This window comes from Thermobia domestica, unplaced genomic scaffold, assembly GCF_964235325.1.
Source record: "Thermobia domestica unplaced genomic scaffold, izTheDome1.hap1.1 HAP1_SCAFFOLD_333, whole genome shotgun sequence".
Classification (NCBI taxonomy): domain Eukaryota; kingdom Metazoa; phylum Arthropoda; class Insecta; order Zygentoma; family Lepismatidae; genus Thermobia; species Thermobia domestica.
In genome coordinates this window covers 166156-181875 of record NW_027656046.1, presented here as the reverse complement: position 1 = coordinate 181875, position 15720 = coordinate 166156, and the positions used below count along the sequence as shown (strand labels likewise).

Here is a 15720-nt window from a genome sequence, read left to right as displayed (position 1 = left end):
TTTTCATAACTACGAATCAGAGATGAAAGAAAGAAAAACTACATGGCAAGATGCAATCTAGAATTTTATATAATTGCCGCTACAGAGGGGTGTTCGTTAGAGGTCATCCGCCCTTTACCCCGAATTTCAGGTTTTGGGGACGTAGAAACCTTTGGCTGAGCAAAGTCCAACATAAAAAATTGGAAGTCCTTACACCGAATAAATACGGATTTTGATCAGTATAATCCATTTCCATTGGCCGTAAGGAGCTATAGGCCTATATTGCTCTCTTGTATACTTTTTTGCCCAAGGATTAAAAAGGGCCTGCTTAACATTTGGTAATTGGGTTTGAGCAACTTTACAGTTTTAATTATCTGTGTGTTCTCCGTATTTATTCGGTTTAAGGACCTCAAGCTTGTTTTTTTGGACTTTGCTTATCAAGAGACTTCTAAAACTTCCTTACTGAGCCCAAAATCTTAAATCCAAAGTGGGGATGGGGCGGTTGCCCTCATGTCAAACTGACGCCACTGTCCAGCGATTGTCACATGAAACTACCCCACACCATTTCGCATGTTCGAGACAACGAGCTTGCTCATAACATCTATGAGGTCAAAAATGTTTCGGTAGCTTAAAAGGTTGTATCCCATCTTCCTATATTTTCATCTAGTCTCATGTACCTTTTCACAATACACTACAGCGTCTGAGTTATGGTTTGCAAAGAGTCGAAATCTGTTCATTAATTTTCCGTCATACAGTCTATCTTACGAAAAGCTAGCAGCATTTCCTCGTTTAAGTATTTGCAGCAGTCAAGAATAACCTTCATTACTTCTCGATGATGATTTATAAGTTCATTACTTTGCACCAAAACACTTGAATCAATTCGATTTCTTGCTAACAATTGTATTCTTGCAATTTGATATTCGAAATACCATTTTCATATTTCGGTGACCTCTCTATCTCTAGAAGCATTTTTAAAAAAAGAAATCCACCCTTTGTATCCCGTTGAAGATCATACGGTTTGATAACTTGGTTAGGCATAGCATGCAATGCACGCAGAAAGTCGTATCTTTAGATTTGCTATAGGCTAACCATTTTCGCTTTTTGGGTACAATAATGTAGTAATTGACTTGGTAACTAGATTTTACGTTTCTTTTTGTCTTTGCGTGAAAAGAGGCAATTTTAATTTTTTTTTAAATTAAAACAATCCCCCACCCCAAAATTATAATGACACTATTGAGGTCATGTTCCCCTCGGGCGAACATCCCTGACTGTAGATATTTCCGTTAATTTCCATTAAATCTTTCGCCGCCAGAAAAAATATATATTTCTTTAAAACAGCTGCCATATTCAAAGATTCTGAAGAATCATGATTTTAGCGCATGCTAAGTTTGATTTAGTTAATAACTAGCAGAATACCCGTTCTTCGCATGGGGGGAATAGTTTCAGTTTCGACATAAAAGGGCACCAAAATTATCACCAATCAACTTATGGACCCGAAAAACGATTAATTTGAAACTAATATCGGTAACTTACAATGAATTTTACCTGTCACCATCCGCCTTCAGGAGTAGTAGTGGCGTATGAATTAGAATTTAAAGGGCATTGCAAGTATCATTGTGCATCTCAGCGACCCCGAAAACTATGGATTGGACATTAATGTTCGTCATATTCTTTGTATATCTCCTCCTCCCTCTGCCCCAACTTGCGGGGGTGAATTGGGATTTAAACGACGACGGAATTGTCACTGTTCATCTCGGCGATCCCGAAAACTATGGATTCGACACTAATATTAATTATTTACGATCATTTTTAAATAGCCCCAAGTCGTGTCTTCGAAGTTAGCCTACATGATGAAAACCATCCCAGGCCCGAAACTAATTCATGTTGAAAATGTGATCAAGATCAGTCATTAACTTACAAACACAGTCACTTTCATTTGTATATAGGTTCCTATATACATTGCAGAATAGGTTAAGAATTGCAAGAATTACGATTTTTTGCAAAGTTCATAATTCCATACGATTATGCATTTTCAAAGTTATCATGCGATCTCACTGGCTAACAATTATATTTTCTAGAGGATGACGAAAAAAAAATGCATACAATTTGTCACTAAATATCTTATATGAGGGTTTCTGCAATAAAGTAGCGTTGTAAAGAAATGTTCATTATACCGATATAAAATGAACGTTATATTTAATAAATAGCTGCAATATATGCATGGAATTTTTTAAAGATGTTATTTGTAGATTTAATAAAGATGTAGATTTGATAATAATAATAATAATAATAATAATAGTGAATATCTACAATATATTATCATTATTCATACTTTATCTTATTTCTGACATAATACATAATACATAATTTTGTCCTCTTCAATCACAAGCCACTGTTGTGCTTATACGATAAATTTCTCCTCAATATCGTTCTGCCTACTTACTCAGTATACTACTAGACTAATATTCATTCACAACAATTCTTTGATCCAATTTGTTTTGTATATACCCACACTCATGTCCAGTTCCATCTAAAGAAACTAGTATAAAACAATTTTGTTACCAAGTGTTATAGTAGTGTATGATTGAACTCCGGATATATGAAGGCCCATAAATATGCAAATTACATATGGGCCGTTAAAATTTGTAAAATATGCATTGGGCCGCGGAAAACTTTGCATTTGAATAAAATTTACTGGAATCCCGAGAGAACAGTTCGCAAATGTAGCATAGATTGTGTCTTAAGTTACTCATATACAGACCATGACAATAGTCTAGGAGACAAAGTTTGTGTTTGTCTCGTATCGAAAAAGTATCGTAAAAGTGGTGGTCTCTTCCCACACAGCAAGGAATATTTCCTCAATCAAAAGAAAATATTTTCCTTCGTTTCCAAAAGATTTTCCTTTTCTGTACATTTCCATGCTGGTTTCCCCAACGTGTTCCGAATATTTCCCGAAAATATTTTCCCAAAAATGTTTGTAAAACATTTCAGAAATTACCTGGAGTACATTTTGAGAATGCTTGCCGGAAAGTAAATCCAGGAAAATATTCACAAAATATATTAGAAATATTGTTTTGGATCTAATTTAATATATTTTCACTGTTGAGAAGGGAAATATTTTTGAAATTATACTAAAAATGTTTTCTATATGTGATACGGAAAACAATGAAACGAAATATACTCCACATATTTAAAAAATGTTTTCTAATACGTTATTTGCAATATTTTCTATTTTTTACGAGAAAACGTATTAAATATATATTATAAAAACATTTAGAATATTTAAAAAAATCTTTCGTAATATAAGAAATATGTTTTAGAAATGTTTTGAAAAGGTTTACTTAATTTTTACAAAAGTATTTTGGTAATCTTCTTCTATAACTTAAATGAAACATTTTCGTATGATATTTTAGTATTATTTCCAGAATATTTTATCAAATTTTGAATATAAAACTTTAAAGCATATAAAAGAAAACATTAAAAATGAATAGAAAAATGTTTTCCATTCTGTTTTGGAAAATATTTTGTGTCTTTAGTGAACAACATTTTCTGATATAGGTCTATTATAGAAACATTTTTACATTGTTTTCAGAATATACATAGAAACATTGTTTTCAGAATATACATAGGTCTATTATAGAAACATTTTTACATTGTATCCCAAATATTTGCAGGAAATATTTTTTAAAATGTGTTTGGAGAACATTTAATGAAGTACAGGAAGCAGTGGCGTTAAATAAGCTTTCCGGGATTAGCCCCACCGAAATTTGTTTTACTATATTAAAGTAAATGAAATATCCTGTACAATTTTCACATTTCCAGGAATAAAGTTAGCAAAAATTCCCTCCACGAAACAAAATCGTAAATACGCCACTGACAGGATGTGCATTTTTAGAACGTTAGTAGGAAAATAATGTAAGGAAAATTTCCCAAATTGTAATAGAAATATTGTGTTGAAGCAGTGGTAAAAGTGGATCTGAAAAGGTGGGGGGACGGTAGGTAGCGGATGACGTCACGCCGTTGCCCCTGACTATTTTTGACCATTGTATTTTTTTAGGAACTGGGGAGACGCCGTACAAATTTTTTTCCAGGTGAGGGCGGCGTCCCCCCGCACTTTTTACCTCTAGTTGAAAGAGAAAATGTTTTCGAAGTAACACTAAAAATGTTTTACATAGGGCCTACATGATAAAGAAAACAGAATAGGCCTGTGAACAGAATAAAAAGTTTTCCAACATGTCATATGCAATCTTTTCTATTCTTACAAGAAAACATATGAAATATAATTTTTAAAATATTTCGAATATTTTAAAAATAAATTCGTTCGTAATATGAGAAATATTTTTCAGAAATATTTTTAAAACGCCTATGAATTTTGTATGGAAATGTTTTTGTTACCTTGTCCTGTGGCGTAAATGAAATATTTTCATGCAATATTTTAGAATTATTTCCACAATATTTTATCGAATGTTGAATAAATTCTCTCACAAGAGTATCGTAGTAGCATTATTACCAATCATTATACTAATTATAGCAGCATCAAATAAATATATTTGTTAAAAATTTGAAATTTATAATATCCTGGTGGCATCGCACAGGCTTTTATTTGCGATCGTAAAATAGCATCGCTACATCAACTGTCATGTGTTTCTCAAAAGTACCAGCATTCCTTGCGCGATATGTTGAATTTGAGTGTTGATCTGTCCCTGTGAAGTTGTGAACATATTTACACGATCAGTTTATCTTAGTGGTCCGTATAAAGTGCACCAATACCGTCAAAATCATCAGTTTATAAACTGTCCAAAGGTAAAAGCCGGGGCAAGAAAGCAACAAGAAGAAGAAGAAGTTGTGACAACGCAAGAGCTTACAAGAAAAGTCGGTAAGTAGAACGATTACATAAAATAATTTAGCTTTATTGTCTGTAAAAGTTATGATAAATTTGTTTACAAATTAGTAAATTCATGTGGGAGGCTAGATTTCCATTTTTTATGTTTATACATAAAATACCGTGCAGGTTTCTTTTGGCTCACCATTCGAAATAATTGCTGAAAAATGAATTATTTTAATAATTTTCTTTTTATTGTCTCCTAAGTGATTTTCGATAGGCGATTTGAAATACGTCACATGGCATAGATGAAATTCAAAGGGAGAGTCAGATGTAATTGTCGAAAAATTACAGTTATTATTTTATGATTTGCGTATATATATACGGGGCCGGATGTAGCACGTAAAAACTACAGTACAAAAAATACAAATCAGCCTGTACTACGTGGCCACTAAAAAGCACCAATAGGCAGGGCTCTAGAACACAGGTCTCTCTTCCCATTTATCTGTAATATAGACAGAAATCAACGTGCCCTGCGGGGCTCTAACCCGCTTTCACTTGCTAACGCTCGCTCGGCAATACTATGTGAATTAAATATTTTACTTTGGTACAGAGAAAAAATCTATTAACCTATATCGGGACCTGTGTTCTAGAACCTTCCCGTAACAATACTATCTGAATCAGAGCAGGGCAAAGGTGGAGGACAGCAGGAGCGAGTGGATGCTTTCCAAAGGAAAAGGATGTGGGCAAGACTTTACTTTAGGCAAGGAAGTGGCAGTAAACAATTCATCTGAACCTGTTCCTGCAGTTAGTTACAGTTCTCAAGAAGGAAAGACAGAAAACAACGTGCCCTGCGGGGCTCTAACCCGCCTTCACTCGCTGACGCTCGCTCGGCGATTTGTACCTTATAATATTACTGCCTTGCCCAAAGTAAAGAGTTACCAGGCGTATGTTACCATTTTAATGACAGGTTATAATAATTCTGCGTGTAGTTATACTTCTGGCGTGCCACTCGAAATCTGTTTTTCTTTCAGAAGTAATGTTCCCGGGGCATTGCTAATACTATTCTAGTTATTATTATAAACATATTGTTTTGGATGCTCCGGTGGGCACTGCCCCCCCAAAAACAGGTCTGGAAGAAACACTGCTCGAAATACTTAGTGAGATATAATTCTTTCGCCACTTTCTTTCTTGTTGTGTATTCAATGATTTTCGCCAAGCGAAGTATAAATTTTTCACTTGGCATAGATAAAATTCAAGGGGAACGTCAGAATTAATTGTCGGAAAGTTACAATTCTTTTAGGATTTGCGTATTTATACTGAGTCCTGATGTGTGGATAAGAAGTACAGTACAAAAAATAGAAATCAATCTGTGTTAGTGGGCTACTAAAAAGCACGAATACCATCTAACCGAGTCATGGAGGGTGAAGGCGGGGGCCCAAGGGGGTTCTTCCGAAGGGAGCAGGCACGTACTCTTCTATTTTGATCACGGGATAATGGCGCGTATATTACCATTTTAATGACGTATTTACGATTTCTTTTAGGGGACAGGTGCTTGGCTAACTGTTCCTGGAGAGGAAAAAATTCTGCAAGATAATTTATTTACTTTAATACAATTTCAATGGGCTTAAACCCGGAAGCCCCCCTTAAATACACCACTGGGTTATAATAATTGTGGGGATCATTCGAGCAGACGTTTACACCGAGAACAAAATTTATAGGTAAAATGTAAAGTATTTTTCGTGAAGGAATAAGAGTGTGAATGTAAGTTATTTCTGTTATTGCACAGCTTATTGAAATGGATTTTGAATGCAAATAGGGTAGGAGTAAGCGGCGGGAATTTCCGGTTCATACGTTAGTAGTGAACATCTGCGATGGCCGTAATGTGATTTTTTTAAAATAAAGAATTGTGTAATAAAGAGAGAAGGATTATAATGTTTCATGGTATGGTGAAGCGCGTAAAATGAACTGCGCAAAGTGTGGAAAAGATGTATTCACGAATAAAAATTCAGAACAGAGGCAATAGCCCTACATACACTATTTTCAGTCGTAAAGGTGAGAAAGAAAGGGGGTATAACGCACGTGTATTAGCTGTGAAAGGTTTTTTTAAAGGATAGAAGTTAAGTGTTTTTGAAGATAAGAATAATTACAAATATTGTAAATGACCATCATCTTATATGCGTACCCCCACCCCCTGTCGCTGATGTGCCTGCTTCCAGCGCTGTCGCTCGGGCCCCCTGTTGTGTTTCTGCCCTGACTCGGTTAAATAGCGTTCTTACTTTTTACTGGCCACCTAGCACAAGTTGTTTTGCTTTTTCTTTTACAGCTCCTCATTTAATGCATAGGGGAGCACGGTTGCTTAGTGGTAGAGCGTTCACCTCCAGTGCTTGGAGTCCCTGGTTCGATGCCAGCTCGCGCGGTGTCGACTTTGTGGTGAACAAACGTGCTCGTGGGTTTTCTCGGGGTTCTCCCGTTTCCCCCCACTTTCTTCATTTCTCATTATCACCGTCTTCTTTAGCCTAAGAGGCGGGACGTTAAATTTAAGGATTTTTCATTTAGTGCATGTTCTGCAAAAAGAAACCGGAAGATGCAAGAAATGCGTCAAAATTTGGTAAAACAGCCTGCTCGAGTATTGCCTAATTCTGCGTGCAGGTTTACTATTGGCGTGCCGCTCGAAATATTTGTTGAAAAATTATAATTCTTTCGCTAATTTTGTTATTGTCTCTTAAGTGATTTGCGGCAGGCGAATGTAAATAGTTCACCTAGCATATATAAAATTCAAGGGGGCCATCAGACTAGATTTGCCGAAAAATTACAATTATTCTTGTATTGTATTGTATTCAGGGTTTGCCCAAGTGGGCCCAGCCCGGAAAAAAACACCGGTTTTTTTCGGGTTGGACCCACCTGGGTTTTTGAGATTTTCGTTAGTATATTATTGGTGCAATTAACGTGATCACGTTGGAAGTGATTATTATCAGATTTTGGACTTTCCTTGGGCACATTAGGTGCTTTAACGTTAAGGTATACAACATCCAAAGTAAGACCTTTATAAAGTTCTTAATGCACTGAATGCATTTAAAAAAGCCGTACCTTAGATTGAGATAATTATAGAACAAATTCATTTATGGAATGTGCTTATATCCTATTTGAAGTAAAATATGCAATTTTGTCTTTAGAAAATACTTTCCGTGAATAGTGTGCTCGCTTACTTAGCGACGCCGAAGGACATTATCCTTCATACATCTGATGGGTTTAGTGCCATAAGTGCTGGTAGTACTAGTAAATATGTAGTGTATTGATAAAACTATTAGTATTATTTTTTATTATCTTTGATGGTAACACTGGTATTCTTCAGTAGAGTTTGGTTTTCCAACAACAGTTTAGTTTATTTATTTGTTGCTACTTTTCAAATAAGCTTTCTGTAGAATCAACAGCAGCAATAGCGTTAAAAATCGTGTCAAATTTAAGAATCTTAGTGCTCGGAATTTCGAAGAGTGCGTAACGCTTACTATTTCAAGTGCCGAATTCAAACTTTGTACTAGTGGAAGTTTCGATGTACAGTATAGAAAGCTTGCATTTTCGGAAAATAATAATAAACCTTCGTCGCGAAAGAAGTGCTCGGGAAATTCCCGCAATTAAACGCACAAAGCATCGAAACTGAATACCGGTACTTCAACAACAAAACTGTTTGAAAAAAATGAAATGAACTCTTTCAGTTTTACGTCCCACGGTTATGCCTGTTAGGCTAAAGGAGACCGTGATTATGAGAAATGAATAAAATTGTGGAATGAAGCAAGTGGGAGGAAACGGAAGAACTCGAGAAAACTCACGAGCACGGTGTTTATCCACCAAGAAGTCGACACGGCGCGAGCTGGAATCGAACCAGGGACCCCAAGCACCGGAGGTGAACGGTCTATCACTGAGCCACCGCGTCCCTAATAAATCTGTTTATTTTACGCTGTAAGATATTTAGTTTCATTTAAGACATATTGAAACATTTACTTTATGAAATTGAATTATACAGCGTGTTTCAAAACAACACCGACAACGTTTTTGAGATGATTCCTGACACCAAGATAAGACAAAAAGTATAGACCAACCTGGGTGCACAATTGCTTCCTTTCGGACTTGTAGGCTGCTAAGAATATGAAAAGATGAACTTTAAAGGTCTATAGCGCCAAAACTATGGGACCTACCGTAGTCGTGTCGAGACTTCACTTAAAAACTGAGATGTGCATTCTCTAAAACTACACGTTTCAGAATCCTGCGGTACTCACGCAACAATTTTTATAGAGTTAGCCTTGCTACTGGCATATAATTTGGAGTACTGGCAAACTACCGCTTGTTCATGTTTTCGGCAGTGAACTTCAACAATAGAACCATTTATTTTACGCTAGAAAATATTTAATTTTATTTAAGACATTTTGAAACTTTTATTTTATAAAACATGAGTTATAGATTGATTTGTTTAAATTAAATTAATATATTTGTTTTCAATTAATATATTTGGCGAATGTCAGTGAGGGTATTAGGCTGATTCGTTCTATATTTGTTCGTTCGTCTGCCTGTACCACACGTACAACAGGGTACCACTTTCCGTCTTTTAAGTTTAAATTTTCAGGGTACAAGTACGAGACAAACTAAATCTCTCATGTTCAGATTTTGGCGGCATACCAACCTAAAATTTCAAAATAGCGGGTATCCACGCCGCAATTTTCAGTTTTTCAAGTTGAAATTTTCAGAGTAGAAGCACAAGACACTCTAAATTAACTGTATATATTTTGGCGGCGATCCAACGTAAAATTTCAAAATGACAGTCATGTTTCAAAACAGCAGTGAATATAAAATTGTTGCAAGTTGTGACAATCATAATCTTGAAATATAAATCACATTTTAACACTTTTACCCTAAAGGCATTGGAATATTTTTTAAAAAAAACCTCAATTAAACCCGATGAAAAAACAAACCCGAAAAACCCCATATGGGTTCAGGTGTGTTGGACTTTTTCAAAAACGTCCGGGTTTTTCAAACACTGATTGTATTGTATTTATTTTCACACGTTTTCATACAAATTGTTCACAACGTGAACGTATGAGTTGGACACGTCACAAGAACATTGTATGTGTGCATATTTATACATTTAAATCTACATCCAATAGTAAAATAGCGTCAATTTAAGTAAAAGAGGTATAATTTTTCATTATTCTAATTTACATACAACGATATAAAACAATATAACAGTTAATAAAGCATTACATTATACATATGCAAAAATATATATACACTTTAATCCTTATTTACTACAGACATTTTTAATATAAGTGATCATGGATTTGCGAGATATTCTCCTACAGAATAGAAGCAGTGCTCGAATAGTTAGTACTTGATTGCTTTATTGAAGCCGGATGTTTTGTTTTTTAAAGTGGAAGGAAGCTTGTTATAAATATTCACTGCCATAGGAAATGTACTATTCTTATGCACTTTTAAACGTGAAGACTACATTAAAATCCGACGCTTGTCTTGTATTATGCATATAAATATCTGAGTTCAACCAGAAATTGCTTGTTATACCTATCTATATATCTTTTTTTTACAAATTTTAGAAGTTCATATATATATAAACATGGAAGAGATAAGATTTCAATAAATTTAAATAGAGGTTTAAAAGAAGTTCGAGAAGAACTACAGTGCCAAGAATGAAAACCAACCAAAAGTCATACTAGTAGTGCTTCTCTTGTAAATATAAAATACAGCTTCTGCACAATGTGTAGGAATACGGCGCCGGTGGAAAATAGTTATCTTATACAGTTGTCTTTCATATGCACTTACGTATTTTATCCATCGTAAAGCATTTATAATTATTTTAAACTTGTAACGCTTCACTTATAAACCTAAAATACATGTATATTACTTTGAATTTAATTCTATCGCCTGCAGAATTTTATTTTTTATAAATGTGTCTTTTCATGCATAGTTTTGAATTTTACCTGCATATCTTCCAAAATGTGGTGCGCCGAAAGTAATCCAGCACCTAAAATTAAAGGTCTGAGTGACGACTGACTGATCCTCGCACAAGACAAGCCGATTAATTTAAAAACTTGAAATTTCGACAGTACATAGGATTTGTGACGTATGGTAACACTAAGGAAGATTTTTTGGAAATTCTACGTGAAAGGGGGAATAAGGGGTGGGAAGTACTTTAATAAAGTGGCCATATCTCTGAATGTCTTAGGCTTAGATGCTTGAAGTTTTATTTGGACTTCTCATTTAAAATAATTTGATACGTTTTAAGGGTTTTTTGATATTTTAGTAAAAATGGAAAGATAATAGGGGAAAATGACAAACAGGGGATGGGTTTGCAATTATTATAATCAAATGTCGATATCCCGAAACATTTGAAGGTTAGGAGCATGGAGTTTGGAATTCGGACTCATCATTTAACATAATTAGGCACGTATTTCAGTTTTTAATTATTATTATTATTATTATTATTTTGACACAACTTAGAATGGAAGAAATACGCGGATATGCGCGGATACGCGGAAAGGGTTGAAAAGCATTTTAATAAGATGGCCACATCTCCGAATCCCTTAAGCTTAGAAACTTAATGCTTTGTATTTAGGCTCCTCATTCAAAATAATTTGTACGTGTTTCACTGATTTTTGATATTTTAGTAAAAATCTTAAGAAAAGAGGGGCAAAGGAAAAAAAGTTTTGGTTTGAAGGTTAGAAACATGAACTTCTAATTTAAAATAATTAGATAAGTAATTAAGCTTTCTTATTTAAATATATGTCCTAGAAGGGAAGAAGAAGGGTGCTGACGGCGATGGAGGTGGTAAAAAATATGAAATTAAATGAAAATGAAATCTTCCAGTTTAATGTCCCACGTTTTTGTCTATAAGCCTAAGGGAGATGGGTGGTGAAAGTTAGTAGACACGTGTCCGAGAGTTTTTGAAAATTCCGTATATTAGAGTGAAAGAGGTTCAATTGTTGGTCCGACAGTGAAGCGAGTACGTTTAGAACTAGTTGAAATGTTTAGAAAGAACGTAGTTCATCTCTGCTGCATGGGGTCCTTGGTTCGATCCCAGCTAACGCCAAGCGGGCTTTGTGGTAGAAAAACCGTGTGCGTGTTTTTTCTCTTGGCTGTCCCGTTTCCTCCCACTTACTTTATTCCACTATTTCATTCATTTCTCATCATCAGCGTCTCCCCCTGGATGCATAAACGTGGGACGTTAAACTAAATGTTTCATTTCATCTTAATTTCCATGTACAATACCTGCTTCTTGAGTTATACATAATATTTTCAATCTCTGAACAATGCTAAACTAGTGTATTAATATAGGTTGCTGACATTATAGTACCTACAATTCTCCGCAGAATTTGATATTTATGAATTCTGATAGAACAACTTCGTGTAGGCTTTGCTTTGGAAGTAATTTGGAAATACGTGACTTGTTAAACAATGCATGCTAGAAAGTATCTCTCATCCATGTTCGCGAATAGTTTGTTTTCTGCATTACTACTCCCTGAATACAGCGTGGGTGTAAAGTCAGTTCTTATTTGTAACAATGAATATTTCTAAAACTAAGCAACTTTTTACAGTTTTATTTTCATCGAATACATTATTAGAGTCCACCATTTGGTTATTAAGTTACATTTCAACGTATGCTCCCGCATTTTCCACAACTTCTAAAATGTTAACAGTATCACACGCCAGCTAAGCTGATGCCAATTTCTAGGATAATCTAAATTAAAAATAAGTATTGACTTTATGACCACCGTGTATACTCTGAAACTGTTAAATTATTCCTCGTCTTCCTGTAGATTTCGTAATATTTTTTATATATACGTTGCTTTCATCAATTTCTAATTTACAACGGCAGGGTTGGCTGGTTTAAACAGCTGTTTAAAAAAAACAACAGGTTTAAGCCAAAAAAGAAAAAAAGAACGAAAAATGCTTTAAATCGTGTGAACCTCATTGTGTGGTCTCCACATATCACACCATATGCATTATGTTTATCTACTTTTCATCTTTTAATCAAGGGGTCCCGTGTTCAATTCTCGGTCGAACCACAACCCATCTTTCAAGTGTAAACCAAGTAGCGATTCGGTGTCCCTTTAAGCGAAAGTCTTCTCCGTGATAACTTTTGGTATTTCAGAAGGATGTTAAGCCTAAACATATGAAACGAAACCAAATTGTATATTTCTACTTGCCTGAATGCCTGTTGTTTTATAAAGAAGCCAAGGTTGCTTAAATATATTGATAGAAATTGGCAAAATGTATCAACTGCCTACGTAGCTTCCAACATCAGCTTGAATTCTTCTTTGTTTTAATTTTGTTGAATGTTATCTACATAATAAATTTGTCATTAAATATGATACGTTGACCTTAAAATTTTACATACAAATACATTTAAACTAATAATAGGAGTTTCCCAATGGCTAAGGCGGGAGTTTCCTGATTTATATGTAATTCTGTATAATGTTTTTACTTCTGTAACTAACCTTTTTGTCCTTCTGAAATGACTTTTGACAATTATATTAACAACTAGGCCTATGTAAAGATCAGTATAACGTATTTTTATCAGGAGTCCTTCGTGAGTGAGTCGACAATCTCACTTCTGACCAATTAGTTCCGGTTTCGTGTCGAAATGGACAATTTCTCTTGGATGTAAACCGAGAAGCGGTTTGGATTCCCTTTCAGCATAACCTTGTTGTTGCATAATAACACCAAGACGAAACAAATTAATTTCTGTCCATATCTAATATAAATACAAAGAGTAAATTATTTAAACAAAAAAACTGTTTTTTTTCAATAAAAACCATGGTTTTTGCCAACCCTGTACAACTGTTTGAAAATTAGTATGTAACCTTTCTTTTATTGGAAAAATAAAACGTCAGTGCAAATATTAATTTTTGAGGATGCCCCAATTGCAACTGACTCGGTGAGACTGTCGTCTAAAATCAATATAATTTGTTTAAGGGCATCAGTTGTATGCTCTAAATTTCCATTACTATTACTTGAGTGCTTAATGTGTATTTCATTATAGGTCTAAGAAATGAAAAACTGGGAGGTCACAGCTTAGAAGCCATCACAAGAAACATCATGAAAAAGACAAGTGCAATAGCTGAGCAATTTAGTTGGCACGGTGCAAAAGGAAAGAGCTTTCCTCGTTAACCACTAACACAATAATAGGTAAGAAACTCTCACTTCTGTTCTTTAATCTGATTTTCAGAGTGGAAAATAAAAAAATATAGAAGTTGTCATTTGAATAGGGATACACTATGTTTAAAATATTGTAAAAAAATAAAGAAAGAAAAAAGAAAAACATTATGGTGCCCTTTTTATTTTCTTCGCTTTAAATACTTACTATTGTGCCATGAATACTTCTCAGAACCATCTTCCTGTAAACTTTATTTCCCAAAAGCATATTCTGCAACCGCTGTTATTACATTTAATAGGCTTTGGAAATCCTTTGTTTTAGCAAAATGTGCAATTTTCCTGTCCTCAAGTGACACGTTTCATTTAAGTGCCCGTGGAAGAGAGAGCTGAATATGTATAAAATATATTTCATCTTTTTACTGAATTGTTCTGTCATGTTGGTAGTTTTCTTGAGCATTTCATGATTAATTCCTACATTATCAAAATTATTCATTTGTATAAGGCAAAGTAATATGTATGGCCTGCTCCGTGGCAAAGAAATCGAGCAAGGTAGCGGTCATCAAAGCCTTAGTAACCATCTCGGCATTCATCTTGAGCGACTGAGGGAAAAAGAATGATCGGGCCCAGATTTGAGATCGGAGCCTTCGGAATGAGACGCTAGTTCATCAACTCAAATGCTGCCACATGTTTTCAAATTATTATTATTTTTAATATTAGGTTTAATATTTATAAGATGCTATACTTTTTAAAAATAAAAGTGCGAAAACTTCAACATGTTACAACGTCCGTAATTAAGCTACAGTCTGAGGTATGTCACTTTCAGCTTTAGCTCTTGTCTTCCTTGCCTTTTACACTTTCTTCAGGATGTTACTTTTGTAACACATTATTGTCTTCACAACCTGCTGTAGGTCCTACTCAAACATTTTAAATATTTTTGTAAGTTTAAGATGTAATAATGATCTCTAATCATTCCCTGCTGTTATTATGTTATTTAACACTGCCTATTATTTTTATTTTCAGAAACTGCAACACGAGAGAAACGTAACTCACGATGAGATCGCGTGGATTATTGGGATTTGGCTTCAACATGCCATACAGAGACGGACAAGAAGATCAGTTAAGAATTCCGCTGCAGTTCCACAAAACTTGAAGTGACAATTCCCAGCGTCGAAATTAGAATTAGTTGTGGTAATCAAAAGTGAGATTATACAGAAGCAAATGAGTATTTCTGGTTATCCAGCAATGTGATATTTCTTGAAAGTAGCAAGAACCCACACAGCAAGGAATATTTCCTCAATCAAAAGAAAATATTTTCCTTGGTTTCCAAAAGGTTTTCCTTCTCTGGAGATTTCCATGCTGGTTTCCCCAATGTATTCCGAATATTTCCCGAAAATATTTTCCCAAAAATGTTTGTAAAACATTTTAGAAATTACCGAGAGTACATTTTGAGAATGCTAGCCGGAAAGTAAATCCAGGAAAATATTCACAAAATATATTAGAAATGTTTTGGATGTAATGTAATATGTTTTCACTGTTGAGAAGGTAATGTTTTCGAAATGATACTAAAAATGTTTTCCATATATGATACGGAAAACAATGAAACGAAATATATTCCATATATTTAAAAAATGTTTTCTAATACGTTATTTGCAATATTTTCTATTTTTACCAGAAAACGTATTAAATATATATTTTAAAAAAAACATTTAGAATATTTTAAAAATAAATTATTTCGTAATATAAGAAATATTTTTCAG

The 15720-nt window shown here is 34.4% G+C and overlaps 1 long non-coding RNA gene across 1 annotated transcript; it reads left to right on the top strand.

Annotated features, from left to right (window-relative positions):
• Positions 1–4690: 4690 nt before the first annotated feature.
• Positions 4691–15626, top strand: LOC145676749 (uncharacterized; the record flags this gene model as incomplete). Its single annotated transcript, XR_014129455.1, has 3 exons — positions 4691–4855; positions 13851–13996; positions 14984–15626. It is a non-coding gene; the product is annotated as an uncharacterized LOC145676749 (long non-coding RNA).
• Positions 15627–15720: the final 94 nt, after the last annotated feature.